This window comes from Pinus tabuliformis, chromosome 9 (genome assembly GCF_031772625.1).
Source record: "Pinus tabuliformis cultivar Carrire ecotype Pingquan chromosome 9, CPIR1, whole genome shotgun sequence".
NCBI lineage: Eukaryota > Viridiplantae > Streptophyta > Pinopsida > Pinales > Pinaceae > Pinus > Pinus tabuliformis.
The window spans coordinates 1571896437-1571914746 of record NC_142307.1 but is presented as its reverse complement, the minus strand read 5'-3'; positions in this window follow the sequence as shown (position 1 = coordinate 1571914746).

Here is an 18310-nt window from a genome sequence, read left to right as displayed (position 1 = left end):
GGAAGGCACCCTCAAATCTCTCTCTATTCCCTCTGTCATTTCAGTTTTTATCCATTGGTTCAGTAGGAATGGGTTCCTCTTCTTCTTCTTCCCCTATAGGTTCTTCAAATATGTCAGGTTGCTCACCTAAAGGTTCCTCTAGTTCACAACCACCGAAGAAGAGAGAACGTTGGCTGTTGGATGCAGTGGGGATATTTGGCAAGAATTCCCTAAATTGTCCCTATTCCTATGAGGCATGAAAGGAAATGTTTTTTGGTTGGTTTTTGTTAGACTTTTTAACTGGAAAGTACTTTGCATAAATAAAATTGTTGATTGAATGAAAACTACTGACAAAAAGAAAAGTTACTTTTTGAATTGAACTTCTTCTTCCAGAAAGGAAAGCAGATAACGACAACTGAAAGAAAAGAAGCTACTATATTACTTTTGCAGAAATAAATTAATAGCAGAAAATTGGAGACTATAAATAGAAGAAAAGAAAGTAGTAATCACATTCTACTCAGACACATCCCTGGCAACGATGCCAAAAAGTTATGAGCACCAGTATTGCAGCAAGGATAATGCAACTCTTGGGCTACCATCTTTACTTATCAACACGGGGTTCATACAAACTTGGAGGTGACAGTGCTATATGCACAGGTAAAAATGAAGGTCTTGCTTGTTGTCACTGTTCATCCGGCGAGAGACCCCAGGGGTTCCAATCTAGACTTCTATAGAGCCAGAAGAAGCTTGATTCTTTGATGGAAGAAGAGCAAAGTTATTCTAAGAGAGCTACTCTACTGCAGTAATGAGGAAAACAACATGTAATGCTAAATCACACCATATCCTAATTAACCATTTAAATAGCTATGCTAAGCAGAATTGCTAAATCAACACTAACCTAATGCTGCTATCTAAGTTACAAAAGTAAAGAGAATCAAACCATACTAATATGTAAGTAAGAAAACTAAACTAAATCTATTTTCACTTTTTTGGTTTTCTTTGGTAAAATCAAGCATGCAATTTAATTATTCTTGTTGATGTGATAGGTGGATGGGAGGTGGTTGAGGATGGCTAGAAGTTTTATGGAGTGGTTGGATGGTGTGGAAGGGTCCTAGGAGGCCTTTTGTGACTTCCTAGAGGTTCCCCGTCAATTCAGCCTCAAAATAGGCCATTTCAGGAAAACCTATAGGATGTACTAGAAACCTACACGATGATCCTATAGGCATTACAGGAAACCTATAGGATACAGTCAAGAGCTAATTGTGAGGTGTTCGAGGTGTCGAGAATTTTGGAAAGGGTGTTTGATGAGTGGGATAGGGTGTTAGAAGGTCTAGGAACACTCATGAGTCAATATCCAAGAGAAGAGATGGCTAGATTCACTCAATGTGTCTAGGGGAATTTCAATAAAAAAGGACAAAAAAACTAGTGAGGGTGATGGTGGAACAAGAGATGGTTGAGGTGGATGAGGTGGAAGATGGATGTTGGTGATGAAGTCTAGACCTCCTCCTGAAGTACCTACAGTGCTTAAAACACATGTGTCTTCCAAGAACTATACAACAAGATACATTTTCATAAACTAGAAAAGCATGAATCAATTGCCCACATAATGCATGAAGAAAGTGTCGAAGGAAATGAGAACATGAGTGAGATCTTATTGCAGAAATAGAGTAATGGAAAGAGATGACAGTGAAATGAACCAAGTACTGAATCAAGATAACAAACTCCAAAGCTCATGCAAGAACTAGAAATCTGTGTTTTTTGGGTTGTTGAAGGGTCTCTTCCTCAAGTCATGGTCCCAGTGGGAGGAGGTGAGGCCGAGACACCTGCTGACAACCTTACATTGATCTTTTTCTCCTTGCTAACCTGCTAATTGAAAGAAGGTACAAATGGAAGTAAACTAAAATAGAACCAATCTACTCTACACTGTTGTAATGGAAACACAACTACTTACGCAAATGAACAATTAAACCATGAATCTATGCTAGCATACATGTACAATAAAGAGGAGCCTTGGCTGTGAGGGTTAGGCCATAACCCAAGATATTTAGCCCTCTGAGTTAGCTCAGTGCTAGCAAAAAACAAAACTTATTTTTATTATCAAAACCATGGATTACATCAAAAACTGTCACAAGTCTTGCAACTCGAAAATAGAGTAGAGTTTTACAATCAAAAAATCTGAATCCTACTGAGGTCCTAGGCCTCTCTACTTATACATCTGAAGTCTCTAATGACTTCCTTAAAATTAGGGAGGCTCGGCTCCCAAACGCGAGATAAACTAGTGCTTTGTCTTTCACTTGCTCGGTTGCTTTCTAGTTGTCATGATTTGGTTATTTGCACTCTGAGCTGATGGAGGAATATTCGAATGGAGGGGTAGTAAATGAGGAGGATTTACCTCCTATAATTCCTCTCTCTTGTCCCATTCGAGTTTTGACCAAGGTATTTTCTGAAATTCCTTGCTTTTATCCTTTAATCCTACATTAAATGCACATTAGACCACAAAGCAAAATCTTCAACTCTAACTCATCTCATAAACAAAATATAATCAAAAGTATGCAATAAGTTGTGAGAATAGTTGGTTTGACTAGGCTAGGAGGTGAATTAAGGCTTACCCAATGATGAGGCTCATCAAGGACCATTTGTCAATGATAAAAAATCGGCTCTTACTGGTGCTTCTTATTATGTGATTCTTCTATGTGCAGTTCTTTATGTGAGGTGTTGTATGAACTGTGGTTCCATTGGGGTAAGTGTTGTGTAACTATGGTTCCATATGTTCAATATCGTAGGGTCCATCTCATTCAAATAAGTATTGAAACCAAGGGTCCATCTCTATGGTTTAATTTTTAAAATGAAAAGACAACAAGCATAAAACAAGAGAGAACTAGGTAGGCATGAATGTGTAGTTAACATCCCTAGGTATTTAGCATAAGTAAGTGAGAGAGATTGAGAAATTTAGAAAAATGGATTAACATATTTTATTCATCCAGATTCAAAATCAAAATCTATATTTCTAGTCATGTGATCACTACATCCACTCTCTAAAAAACATACATCATTTAAGTTTTTGCGCACAACAAGAAAGGTAAGGAACAAAAATTAATATTTTTTGAGATATTTGAGTAATTGGCATTTTGTTTTTCTAGATTAGTCAACCTCTTGCTACATTTTTTTGCATAATGTCCTAGATTATTGCAATAATAAAATATAATCTTATATTTATCATGCCTCGTTGAGTTTGTCAGTTGTCATCCTTCCTTTTTTCTAAAAGTTTCCTCCTTGTCTTTTTGGTTCCTGCCTCTTTTTCCTTGCCTCTTGATGTTCCCCTACCTCTACCAAGAGAAACTTGAGTCTTGAATGCATTCTAAAGAGACCCCATCAATTCATCTACAAAGTTTTGACTCATAGATTTTTCTTATTTTATCACCACAGCTACCAAATGAAACTTTTCATAAACATGTTTGAGAAACTTTTCAACCACCTTATGATCTAACACATCTTCATTGTACAAATTCAACTAATTCGCCATGTTTTATACTCAAGTTATGTACTAATATATTAAATCCAATTCCTCCACAACTATGTTTTCAAAATATCCTCTCAATGCTTGTAGTTTCACTATTTTTACTTTGGTAGCACCCTTATAGACACCCTCCACAATATCTTAGGTAGTTTTAGAGAACTTCACAAGAGAAGTATTTGGGAAGATGGTTTCATCCAATGCATTTTGGATAAGATACAATGCATTGACATTCATCATTATATGTTCTCTCAATTGATCTCTTTGAGCATTCATCAAGGCCTATTAGGTTGCTTCATTTGTGTGTTCTTAATATCAACAAAGTAATCAATTTTATTGATCAAATTTCATATTTTTTTCCCTTTGAAAGAAGGAATTGGGGAAAAGCATTGGCTACTTGAAATCATTTCTACATGAAGGCTATAACTTCATAATAAAAAAATCACAGACTTAGGCTAGAAAAAATAAATATTCATACTTCCGCCCAATAAAAAGAATATTGTATCTTATCCAAATAAATGGATGGCCTCTAATATATGATATTTATCTACTCCAAATAAATAGATTCCATTAAAAATATTAAATATTTTTTCCTACTCTAAATAAATGTATGGACTCTGCTCATTCATGCAAAAAATTATTTTCGCATTGATGGATTCACTCACGCGAATGATTACCTCAATGCTTCCATAGTCACTCACATAGAGAGGTCAGAAGCTCACTCAAAATGCATGCAATTCTTGTGCCAAGGTTAATCTCTCTAATCTGGCTTTGGTGGCTACTCTACCTTCACCAACACCAATTGAAACTTTAAACACATGGTTGCTACATCTTCAATGACAGATTGCAAAGATGATAGAATTCCTTTTTTTATCCTACAAACTCTCTGTTCAAATTCAACACTCATACTCATATGTTAAACAAAGACAAAGGAATCACTTACTATTGCTACAACCACATAAATATGCATATCTATGAAAAAGATTATGAAACTGATGCATAGTCTCCCTCAACATCTATTTCTCTATTATACTCATGAAGATATAGGTTACAACAATGTAATTGTCTATTACTTGACTATATGAAACCGAAGGTTGTAACCAAATAACTAGTTTACTATCATTGTAATTACATTATTCTAACATCATCGGAGACATTCGTACTAAGATGTTCACGTGGATAGGTTCCAACCTGCATGGGAGAGATCTCATTATCAATGAACCACTCTAATATATGATACCCATCTAAGGGAATCCCTTAACTCTCATACAAGATGTCCTTGCATTCCTTTGTGGCTACACTATGAAATTGTGAGGGAGAGGTTGTACATCTTGTAGGCATAGTGAGCGGAATAAACATCACATGTTATACTAGGAGAGAATATGAACACAGACAAAATACCCCTTCTTAATTCCATAAATCGAAGTCATGGTTTCCAACTACCATGTAATATTTATACACTTACAGTTTCCCTTTTTCTCGTTGCTCAATTATGTATAAGTTAGGGAATTAGCCATTTGGAATAGTGATTTAAATATTTCATTTTTTTGTGGCCAAATCTCTTCCTAGAATAACTGCTTGATCTGAAAGTTGGTCCACCTCTGAGTTGTTATGTTTTAAGATCTGAATAGTTTCAAAGTGTTCAAACTCGAATAAAATTCCTTTGATCCTTTGGAGAAAAATCTTTAACCTTATATCCACATGGAAAGAGATTTTTTGCAAATGAGAAATAAGAGTGGAGGAGTCTCCAACTATAATTATTGTGTGAACGTGTGAGAATTGAGAGATAAAATTGGGAGAAGACCTTGATATAGCCTATATGCTTCTAATTCAAGCTATTTTGAGGCTCCAATAATATCAAACTTCTACAATTCCTCCAAGATAATAAATAACCCACCCCACTCATGCCATCCTTAAATTGGATTTCAAAGCTCCACCAAAGAGGAGAAATGGATGGTGCTAACAAAAAAGGCTATGAGACAATTCCTCATGTGATAATTTTAGTTATTAATTCTATTTGTCATCCTTAAATTGGATTTAAAATCCCCAGCAAAGAAGAAAACTGGTTTTAGTTATTAATTCTATATATTATCGGGCATAGCCATTGTTTGCAATTGGGAAGAATTCACTACAATTTTGGATATGTCATCAGTCTTCATTGACAAATATTACAAGGTGTTACCCCGAGATAATTACATTGAAAACATCAATGTACTTGTGGGGAGCAGGGGAGGGGAACACCCCCTAGATCTAGATGCCATCAGTGGCTTATAGGAGATCAGATTAATTTTTAAAAGATTCAGATCCAGAGTAACTAAGAAATTCTAAATGTTTAGATGTTAATATTCAACAATTGTATACACGAACGAAAACATAGTTGTATATAGACAACACTTTCTTATTTTCCCAATGTTTTCTTCCACTCTTATATATTTTTTAGGTATTGGCAGGAATCAAGGAAGAGTTAGTGCTAATTGGGATTCCTAATTCAACAGTTTCAAAGGGTAGAGAGGAAAGGTAACATTTTCTCATCTTCAAATATTAATTAATCTTTTTATCATATTGGAAGACCAGTACGGTCATTCTGGGTTAATCAATGAAAACCCAAAAAAAGTAAAAATATTAGCCATTTTTTCACCAAGCTAATGTCCAAAACCTACTTTGTGTGGGTTTAGGATTTGAATGTGAAAAAAATAAACAAGAATATACTCACATTCGGCACTCCACGCTGCTGTCATGGTTGCATAAAGGGAAAATGAAGATTGTACTGAGATTTTCACACTTTTCCTTCATCATTAGCTTCCTCGATGACTTCCACTTTGCCATATTTATCCTTAAAAACATCCAAATTATACAATAATTCTCTTTCTTTAGAACCTATCAAAACTAAGAAATTAATGGCAAAGATTACCAGAAAACAACACAAAGGGAAACTAAAGACTGTACTAAGCTTTTCCTACTTTTTCTTTGTCGTTGGCTTCTTCGATGACTTCCTCTTTCCCATATTTATCCTTAAAAACCTCCAAATTACATAGAAATCCTCCTTCTTTAGAACCTATCAAAACCAAGAAATTAATGGCAGAGATTACCAGAAAACAACACCTGGAAGGGGTTTAAAAAAAATACGAATGCATTACCTATGGATGAACTCCTTGAGATAGTAGAACTACAAACGAAAAAAACACAATTGAAATGCCAATAAAATAACGTAATCCTCAAGCCTTGGAACCTTATGGAAACAAAAAATTAATGGCAATGATAACCAAAGACCAACACGAATGAATCTTAACAAAAATACTGCTGCAAAGGTACCTATAATATGTTCGTGGGTTATAACAAGTTGAACAGTTGCACAAATCAAGATTCACTTGGCAATTAAAATAATGGGATCTAATAGTGGAAGAACTCTCAATCATCTAATAATGGATATGACAGTTCAACGGAGTGTAGAGTAATAGTTGTGGGAGTTCTTCTCAAAGGGGAATGCCTTATGGTGTAATAAAAATATTCATGTAGAAAAGTATTTAAAACTTATTTAGATACAAACTATTTGAGGGGATGAGAGAACTAGATATTACATATAAGAGATCCATTTGGAAAAGTCGCTAAATATAGCTAAGATAAAGGATATGGTTGGATGGTGATTAAACCATTCATTTATATTGGAAATTTCTTGTAAAAACTATTATGCGAGTGTATTAACCAAAGATAGTTTCCAGAAGAAATTATTAAAGTAGAAGAATATCATCTTTATCTTTGGTCCATTTATTAATTCGATCAAAAATACCATAAACAACATTAGGAATGTGTAAAATCAATGGAAGTCTTTAGTCTTGGCATTTCTTATTATAAGAAACAATTTATTTTTCATGGTTAAGATTTGGGTCGATATAATGATAATGTAATGTTATTAGTCCAATGTAGGATTCTAGCAATTAATTTTCCTATTGCTCACTATTAGTTTAGCATTGACCAGTGCAAGTTATAATGTTTAACTTTGAAAAACAAATATTTATTTTACAATATTGAGAAAATTATTTTTTAAACAATTGATTGGGCCATAGCTTTGAAGGTTTTATTGTAGCTTTTGTACCATGTGAATCACTTCCTCGTGATTTTTAAATACTTATGCAATGATTTTTCATTGTTGAGCTTGATAGGAAAACCGCCTAAACTTAAAATCCTTGAAAATAATTCATACTCGCATACATAACCTATTTACCATTAGTTACTCCCCACCATAATTTAAGGAAGTATTTGCATAAAAAATTAATTGGAAATAAATGGAAATAAATATAGTTACTTCAATTATAGTCTACCATTAAATGTGCAAACTTAGTAGTGGTTACTACCCACCAAAAATTTATGCAAGCCCTTATCCTCTAGTATGAAATTAACTTTTCCACTTCATATATCAATTCTCAATTTTCTAAGAACCTAACACACACATAAATGGTAGGGACTAAGTTGCCCTACAACACTTGTTTCCTATAGAGGACATCAAGGAGTTGCAAAAAAAAAAAAAAAAAAAGAATCCTAAAGTAGATGAGACTATGATAGCTTTTATATATTACAATGTTGGAAGTCTACAAAGTGACTAAAAATAGTGGAGGATGGAAAAGATATATCTAACTTGTTGATATCAAAGATAGGAAAGAGGGATATAAAAAGTCAAAGAAGAGGATGATTCATTGGCCTAAGCCTAAGATAAAGAATTCAATATATATTCTACAAGGGTAAGGTATAATGCACCAGTCATTGACTATGTATAATGTGAAGTCATTGGGCATAAATCTAAGAAATTGAAGAACTTAAAAAAAATAAGGTTTCTTCAATGGTTAGCATCTAGAAATATTTCTTTGACTTGGGATTTAATTTAAAAGGGGTATACTTGGATCAAGAAATTATTTATGTATGGAAATAATTGAAGTCATTGGTGATGTAATAATTCAATATTCATCTGCAAGAAATTTATTGAAGGTTGTTGGGAAGATGATTGACATATCAAATATTTGTAATGGTTCATATATCAAATAGTGTCTATGAAAATGATTTGGAAGAGGGAGATACAATTTTACAAAGCATTTCTTTATGTGCTTCTTCAAGGAATTTGACTCTCTCATACTCATAACCTATTTAGTGACACTTAGAAGCCAACTTCTCATGTTTATTCATAGGTGTAGGGAATATTTCAAGTATTTAAATTGTTGTTAAATGATAGAATTCAAAGGAAATTAGGGGAGATGATGATGGAAAGGTCATATCCATTGTAGTAAATAGGAGATACATGATTTATATAGTGATAGAGAGGTACTTTACTTATCCGAATCTTACTTCTTTCAATGTAAAATAAGATGAGTCACATATATACACAATTTAAATGAATTTTAGGATAGAGAAATTTCCTAAAGTAGACCTTTAAAAATGGGATTGAAACACAACAAGTATTTGGAGATTATCTTTTACACATTAATTATATGAAAGGTGGTAGTTATATTTTGAATATATCTCCTAGAATATTTGCAAAACACATGTAACATAAATCATAGGACTCTTTCAAAGCATCACATTCACCCACACACATTGAGAATGATATATTGTAGTCAACACTCACATGAAGATGATGGCCCCAAAAGTTTTAATTGGGCCATCATGAATGTGTACATGCAGGAACCTCCTAGGAATATGAATGCATTAATGGGCATTCATGCTTGATAAGACTTGAGCTTCCAATGAAGACTCTAGCTAGGACACTAGGTTAGCATGGCTTAGAAGAATGTGCACATGTTATTAGGAATGTGCATGTATTCTTAGGAATGTACACGTATCCATTGGAACATGCATATGTTCTTAGGAATGCACACACATTCTTAGTACAATGTATTTTTATGGACCCATGGCCCCATTTTTCACTCTTTTCGGATTGAGTGGCATGCTTTCAAGGGTCATTAAAAAATATTGTTGATCATTCATCTACATTGAGTTCCAACTTAGTGACATACATATTCTTTGGATTCCATGTAAGCATTATAATGTTTTTTTTTTTCCTTTTTTTTCTAAATTTGGTTTAAAATTAAGAGAAGAAGCCAAATAACACTCTAAATGCAATCACCATACTGAATTGCAAGAAAACTAGTTACTATAGAACCTAGTTAGAATCTAAATCTGCGATCATAAGATGACAACTTAGAACAACCAAACTTGAACCAAGAATGAAGAAATCCAAATAATGAAATTGATGCATCCTTAGCTACTTTGAAGTCACTAATATAAGATCTCCAAAACACCAGACAACCATCATAATTGTCTCTTGCATGTTCATTAAACTCAATTGTATTCTCCAATGCTCACGGATAATTGACCAATATTTCTAATTACAAGGATGGAATATGTGAACATTATAGAACCATTCTAAAGAAAGACCAAATTAGAGACCTCAACATTGCTAAAAAGGATATTTGTCTTTGTTCATTGACCTAAGAAACAACCAACCTTTACTAGTCCACAAAAAATGCATTTGTATGGACTGATGCACCAACCAACCATTTTGAAACCATTGTATGGATAAGTAGTTCATGGTATTTTATAAACCTACCTATAATAATAGCAAGGCACCCCTATATCTCTTGAGAAGATTATGGGTAGAGTTTAGGCTAGGATTCCATGTCAACTATTTTGATGTGGGAGAATTCTAGGGTTCGGTCATGGGTCTACACAAGATAGACAATATACTAGGTGCAAACCAACGCTAGGCCCTCATCCATTGAGATGAAGACCTAAAGCCTCCTTCCTAATCTTTGTGTAATAATAGGGAGACAACTATATATTTCTTAAGGAAGTTATGGGCAAAGTTTAGCCTAGGATTCCATGTCAACTATTTTGATGTGGGAGAATTCTAAGTGGGATCATGGGTATGCACAAGATAGACAAAATGTTAAGCACAACACAACACTAAGTCCTCATCTATGATTGAGCGATCCACTGGATGGTCTGTAAACAATTAATGAAATTTATTAGATAAATAACTAAACTTATTTATGTTATTCATAATTTATCTCAATAATAATAATAATAATAACAACAACAACAACTTTTATATTCCTAATTAAAAAAACCAAGGAAAAAAATTTCCATCTATATACATAATAATAGCGAAATTTGTCATTCTGAAAGAAGAACTATTCAACTCTTTCCTACCTATAAATTCAACTCTGTATTAATTTACATGTCTTTGTAAATAAGACCAAAAATTATGAAATTAATTTTTCTTTTTAAAACAAAGAAACTTTTATAGGTGTCAGGCCCAACCTTACCTTACAACCCAAGTCCTATATTATCTGTTAGATAAATAAAATAATTACCGTTTTTTTTTTAACTTGGTAACAAATTGGTTGAGATTTTTTAAATAATGTAGAAAATTATATTTATCGACTTTGTTGCTCAGCCAGATTATTGATCCAAAAAATAAAGGAAAATGGGCAGGAAAAAGTTGGAAATTAAGAAAATAGAGGATCCTTTTCGAAGATAAGCATGTTATTCTAAGAGAAGTTTAGGACTCATTAAGAAAGCACGTAAATTATTTGTTCTTTGTGAAGCACGGATTGGTGTTATCGTCATCCCCGAGATAGGAAATCCCATCACTTTGAGATGACCTGAAAATATATTTAATGATGTATTAAACAAAAAAACATAAATTGGCACAACAAAAACAAAAACAAAAATTGCCACTTATGAAATCAAAGCAATTAGCAGGTGCAAGCGAGTCATTGGAGGAGGAAGTTAGACCATGGGTGAGGAAGGAAGCATCAACTTCCATCTACAATATTAGTAAGTCAACAATGTATAAAGAAATATTGGAAGTGGATCACTATCTCATTGCGCAAAAAAGTTAGACATATTCCAATGACTTTAATGCTAATGTTAGCAGTCATTCCATGGTTTTGTTGCATATGAACAACGATTTAGTTGGAAACAACAAATTAGTTGAAGATTCTAATGGTGGCAGTGGCAGGGGAACGATGCATTCCATTATTGAGGGAAATGCAAGAGGGACATCATTGCAAATGGAAATGATTCTAAATTTCCAAGAAGGGATTGCAAAAACCTTCATATATATCTTTCTCACTAAATGAGTATAGAGGGGAATGAGGATTGAGGGGAATGCATAAAGTGATGTCTAAATGATAATAAAGAAATTTTAATATTTAGACACTTAGGAGTTAGTTAAGTTCAACTTGGTCTATTAGGTAAACGTGTGTTTCTTAGTGTGTGTCTTTAGTATGCACTAGTTGCACTGTATCTTAATGGTTATTGATTTGTTGCTTAATATTAGATTGGTCCATGATCTCTATTCAAAGAGCAAGGAGGGTCATGGATGATGATTGATTGTGAGAAATTTCTTATGTAAAATATTTTATTTTTCATTAATAAAATTAACTCAAGTGATACAATGATGTGTTGTGAGACACTGGGTTTGTTGGGTGAAACCCCTGAGGTCAGGGTTCAAATCACATTAAGTATATTGACCTGCTATGATGTGCGGTTCAAGGAGTAGACTCCCCACTAGCACGATTCTTGACTCTTGCCAAAATCATAAGAAATTAGTATATATGGCTTGCAGGTTGTTTGATGTACTCTTGGTGTTATAGTGGAAGCTACAAGAATTGATCCTGGGTCTTCCTTATATTAGGTTTGGCAGTTACCGATTCACCACATTTAAAAAAAAAAAAATTACCTCAAGTGACCGCATTTGTTGGGGTTTTGCATTGTTTACCTCTCATAGGTTTTTAACTACACAAAAATATTATCTTTGTGCTTTTGACCTAGTTGTGTGAGTGCTTACTGAAGGTGTTCGTCTTATTTGGAATACCTTGTTTACCCGAAAAATAAGAACAAGGGTCTCTAGACTAATATTTCTTACGCACTATGCAAAGAATATAATCACTATACACATCATTGCTCACATATTTCCAAATTTAAGAATATGAAAGAGGCTATGGGAAGTCATGTCCCTAGTGGTGAATAGGGGGAAACCCAAGAACCAACTATATTGCAAAAAATGACACAAAATGAGTCATGGATAGCCAACAAGTAGGAAATTCCAACTTGCAATAAGTGTACTTCAGGACCCAGAACCATTCATGTCAACTCAGGTGCATCCCTATGACTTCTAGTACCACCATGTTCACTATACCTTCACCATTGAAGGAAAGGAGAAATGCATCTCAGTCCCCACCCTGCTGCCCAAGTTGTTACATTTGATTAGGATTGACATAACCAACCATGACTTCTCATCACTGACCCATTTCAAATATGGATTATGGTCATAAAATTAAAGGTTCATCGATGTATTATTGATGATTGGGCATATTCATGCACTGTCCTCCTCAATTCGGAGAAAAATTGGCTCTCCTTTGTTCATTCCCTAAATGAATAAATTTAGCTAATTTGATGGTAGAATCTATCCCTTCTTAGGTATCTTACCTAACCTTCCCATCATGTTGTGTGGAAATATTATTTTGAACAAATGCTCTCATGTTTGGCCTAATAGATCACAGTAACCTCTTAGACTAAATTATGTCTATGCCCTAAGTGTTGTGGTGCATTTTCTCTTTTGATTCATGATATTCCGACACAAGGGCCAAAAAATCACCATCATTCAACTCTCCTATTGTAATCCCCCCTCCCATGCTTTATACGATAGAATATCACCTTCTACTACTCAGGTTGAGTCCATGCATGATGTGTCCACTCCTAGTAGTCACACAAAATCCACTCCAATTAACTGTGAGCCCATGGATCTATAATCAACTCCTCACCCTTGTAAATTATACAATGGGCTGATTCAGTCACGATTGAGGGCATCTTCAAATATTACCTCAACCAGTCACAATAGTAGAAAGGACCTCTCAACCACCTCCTCCACTAAGGACAAGGAATTCTTTGAGGCCATTACTTCTTTTAGCAGTGCTAGTGATAACCTCCACATATGCTCTCCCTTCAATGGCTCACAAGATCTTAACCATTTAATCAATCCACTCCCTCACTCCCTTGCATTTTGTATTATTCCCTCTCATATAGGATCATCTCTTGTAATTAATAGAGTTCTATGGAACAAATTTCCATGGCTATGGGGTTCATAGGAGATGTTGTCAAGAAATTTTTATTCCCAACACCTCCCAAGGATATCATGCAACCTAAGGAATCTAACACCTTATTTAATATTCTCTTTTGTGGATGTATAACCTTAAACTACATATCGATATATTTGGTCCATCATCCTAGGTCTTTGGCAACAACAATTATGCCAATCCTTGTCCCATGAGATTGGGGAAGTACCACTTCACACATGGGTTCCACTAGGCTTGTCTTTTGACACAACATTATCCCATATTATACCCTTTCTAGGAACCTTCATCAGACCTTTTTGTGTCCCATACCCCCCAAAATTACTCAATTATAACATGTTTCCCAACTAGAGACAGTTTAACCACACATTGATGTTGTTACAGACTCTCTAAGAATCCCTAAATTAATCCCTCTCTATGAGGAATAAATTTACTCCTCCTATGGCCACTCCAATAATATAAAACCATTGGAGGTACAACTTTCCCCATCACAGGGAGTAAGGAAAGAAATACCACCTCTCCCCAATATCAATAACCACCACAACTGTGACCACATCTACTTCATTTCCTCCAACATGGGGTAAATATCATTAGCTTCTTTCTCAATATTTATGAGTGTCGAGATCAATTTTTCCATTAGAAATTTAGTGCCATAGAGGATAACTCATGTAGTTTGCATGTTTTCCTCAACTATTGGCTCAATGAAATTGTGCAAAATGTTGCACACTTATGCTTAACTTTACTCCTCCTATGGCCACTCCCATGGCATCAAAACCATAAGAGCTACAACTTTCCCCATCATGAGGACCAAGGAAATAAATACCAACTCCCGCCAATACCAATGACCAACACAATTATGACCACATCTACCTCATTTCCTCCTCCATGGAGTAAATTTCCTTAGATTTCTACTCAATATTTATGAGTGTTGAGGCCAATTTGTCCATTACGAAGTTAGTTCCATAGAGTATAGCTCATGTAGTTTGTACATTTTTTTCAACTATTGGCCCTACAAAATTGTGCACAATGTTGTACTTTTATGCTCCATTCAATACCTTGACATGCCTACAACTACTTTGTGACTCCTCGTAGAAACTACCGCCATTTTATGAAGTCTTCCACTCACATTATGACATTCTTGAAGTCATGACAACTCCCAAGTACCCTTAGGATGTCATGCACCATCATGCTTATTATCTAAACATGACATGTTGCCCCATTAGTATGATCCACTAATGAAGGTTCATTTCTGCATCTGGAAAAGACCCTTTAGGTTCATAGCTTTTTGTTACCTCCCTTGATGATAACATCAACTCCTTCATAGAGTACCTTTTTTAAGAAACCAGTGTTCTCTATCTTCCTACAAGGGGCACCATGAATCTACTATGGGGGTGATTCTCATCCATATTCCCCAATATACACACTCCTCTAGTGAACACTTAAAATTGTGGACACTTTGCTATATTTCTTTAACCATTAGGATGATATATCTTTAATAGTCTATTCATTCTCATAGACTTACATAATTGTCACATTTATCAGCCCAATGGCACCTACCTTTGTGTGAGAGACTAGCAATGTGTTGCATGCCACAACATTTACACATTAGGATCCCCTGACCTCCATTTTTCATCAAAGAAGCCACATCTACTTATTACTCATGTCATTGACTCTATTTACTATGTGTTCAAGTATCTTTAGGATATCCATGATGCATATAGCATGGGGAATTATCTTACTCCTTTAGGTATGTACTTCTTAAACGAGCATGTTAGGTAGTCCCTCTAATATATGTGTATATCACTAGTTCACCCCTTGTGAGATCACCATAGGACCACTCCCATTTCGACTACGTCTACTTCCATCACCTCCTTCTCAACTATATGTTCATAGGTGGTTGGTAGTTCCCCCCCTATGGATTGACCCTTATCGTTGAACCCCTTGTGTTTCTAACATCCATGTTGCATAAACCTATTTTCCAAGAGTTGTTTGTTTTCACATCTTGAAAATTAACCTCATGCTTCTTTCGCATCATGTTGCTAACCTACCCTCATGCTCCTAGACACTAACTCATGTGATCATCATTAATGGACCATTGAATTTTCATGTGGCCTCTCATACCCACACCATCACCAAACCATTTGCATGATCACCCTTCATCCATCACTAGACACCAAGAACAATCATTTTTCCACTCACCTTTTATAGTTACCCACTTGCACCCATATGTAGGTCATTTTTTCATTTGGGAACTTGTCTCCATGTTTTTACATTCCCACAAAAATTTATTGATTCCTTTGGCAAGTGTACACAGATTTTTTGGAAGAAGTAATTCTTCATCACTTTTTCATTTCTTCATTCCCTGGTGATAATCCTAGTCATCATTGGTTGGAGTATATGTATTAACCCTTACCATTGCCTTCTTGGTACCACATCAAATTCCCTCACCTGTGCTTCCTAATTTCCTAATTGAGATCCATGGCCATTTATATCCTTATAGGAATAACCACATCTTCAGTTGAAACCAGTACCTCTTCAAGTCCACCCTTAATCATCCTCTTGACCCCAAAGCCTTGTCTATCTCATTTGGTTTAAAATATTTCCATATGATCCACCATTACGTATACTCAAATCAATGGATGTACATAGTGTACATTCCATTTATATTGACCTCATTCATCATGACCCCAAACTTATTCCTTCACAATGTGGTATTTTATATAGCCACCTATATATTTCTAAGGGACCTTTTTCCCTTAGCTTTCATGCCTTCCTTCCTATCGACATCAACTCACATGTTCCAATAATGAAGAAATATCTTGGTTTTGATTCCCATATATAGCTATGAACCTTGGATGGAACAATGAGAGTTATTATTGCTAATTGATAGGGATTTCACCCCCTAATGTTCAACTTTAGCATTATTTCACATCAGGAGGGATCTTACCTTAAAATAGTTGTAGTATCTAATTCTTTTCAAGGACCCATACACTTGACTAACATGCCTTAGCTGCTAGTCTATATATTTACTAGTTATGTCAAGCTCGTGGGAGTATTTTCCTCAAAAACCTCTTCTACTTCAACTATTGCCCCTAAGGGAAATGAAATCACCCATTTCAGAACCTTTCAACTCCTATGTCATTCAACATATTTGGCAATATTACTCTTGTATACCATTCTAATCATTATTATAAAGATTCATGATCACAATCATGGTACATGCCTTCCCCATTTGTATAGTGTACATATTTCTCTCGGAAAGGTGTTTTTTTCATAGGTGGGTCCATTTATGTCTCTTTTTGGACATCATTTTCTCTCAGATTTCAATTTATCTCCCAAGCAGTATGATTCAAACCAAATCAAGGTAAGAAAACCATGATGTATTTTGGCGATATACGTTTGCTCCTAACCTCATACATCAGGATACAACTATTATCACCTAAAAATTGCTCATGCAACTCTACAGGTGATCACCGAAATACATCATCAATAAAGTAAAATAAAGGTTTCATGAGGTTAATTATCAACATCCCAAAAGAAGTTGATCAAAGATTACAAAATGGGCTTTTATTGATATTTGTAAAATTATCATTATGAATTTTCATGTATCTATGTAATTTTTCCTTCAATAACTGCACAGATCCATAGAAAGTTTATTTAATAAGAAATGGTACAATGACTGATGACAATCTTATCATACTCAAGTACCAAGATTGTCAGGCCACCCTTTTCCTCCTACACACATGAGAGAGGTCTCTTAGAGCCACCAAAGTGCTCCTCATGTCATCACAAGCATGTGGAAGACACAATGGTATCCACAAACATTCATTGCACCAACAAAAATGGAAACCCTGGAGAATTCTATAAATTGGAACCTTGGCATAGCCATTTAGAGAATAAGAAGAAAAAAATTATGCTATAAAAATTTTCTTGTTTTCCTTTCAATTCTCATATATTCATAGCATTTATTTGTGATTGGTGAACATCCACCATTGGAACTTGTTCATCAATTTTTGGACAGAGAAGTATTGTAAAGGATAGGAAGGAGGACCTTCATTTGGGAGATACCAGATGATACACCAACTTAGCATCTCCCATTGTGTCTCTTAGTATATCATTGATGTTCAATCCAATCATAATAAAAGGTCACTACTTCCTATAAATTCTTTTATGTTGTATTATGTTTTATTACTCATTCATTAATATGTTGGATGTTTCATTATTTAATTTGCATTTTTTTTTCCTATTGCTTCCAACCATTGTTGTGCAGTTGTGTAGGTAGAAGCATCCCATAAAACAATTGGAAATTTTTATGCTCTTGACCTGTGAGAAATGTCAAAATACCATAAATGCGAAGAAATATAGCCCAGAACACAAAAAAAAATGAGAAAAACAACAAGTATTTTATTATTCAGAAATAGATTCAATGTTCACTTGCCTCTTTGAGTGGGCAACCTCCAGTAGAGTAGAGCTTGATTACAATAAGACTTGATGATATTTCCTTTACTAACTAAGACTATTTATAGCTAGATGACATCCAAAACCCTAACTACTAGTGGTCCCTTTCATAACATGGGTTAACCACTTTATTTATTAACTATTTCCCGTTTACAAATAACGGTGGTCCCTTTTTTCTAATGTAGATCAACCACTTACAATTATTAATGCGATATTTATTTACTCTCTAACG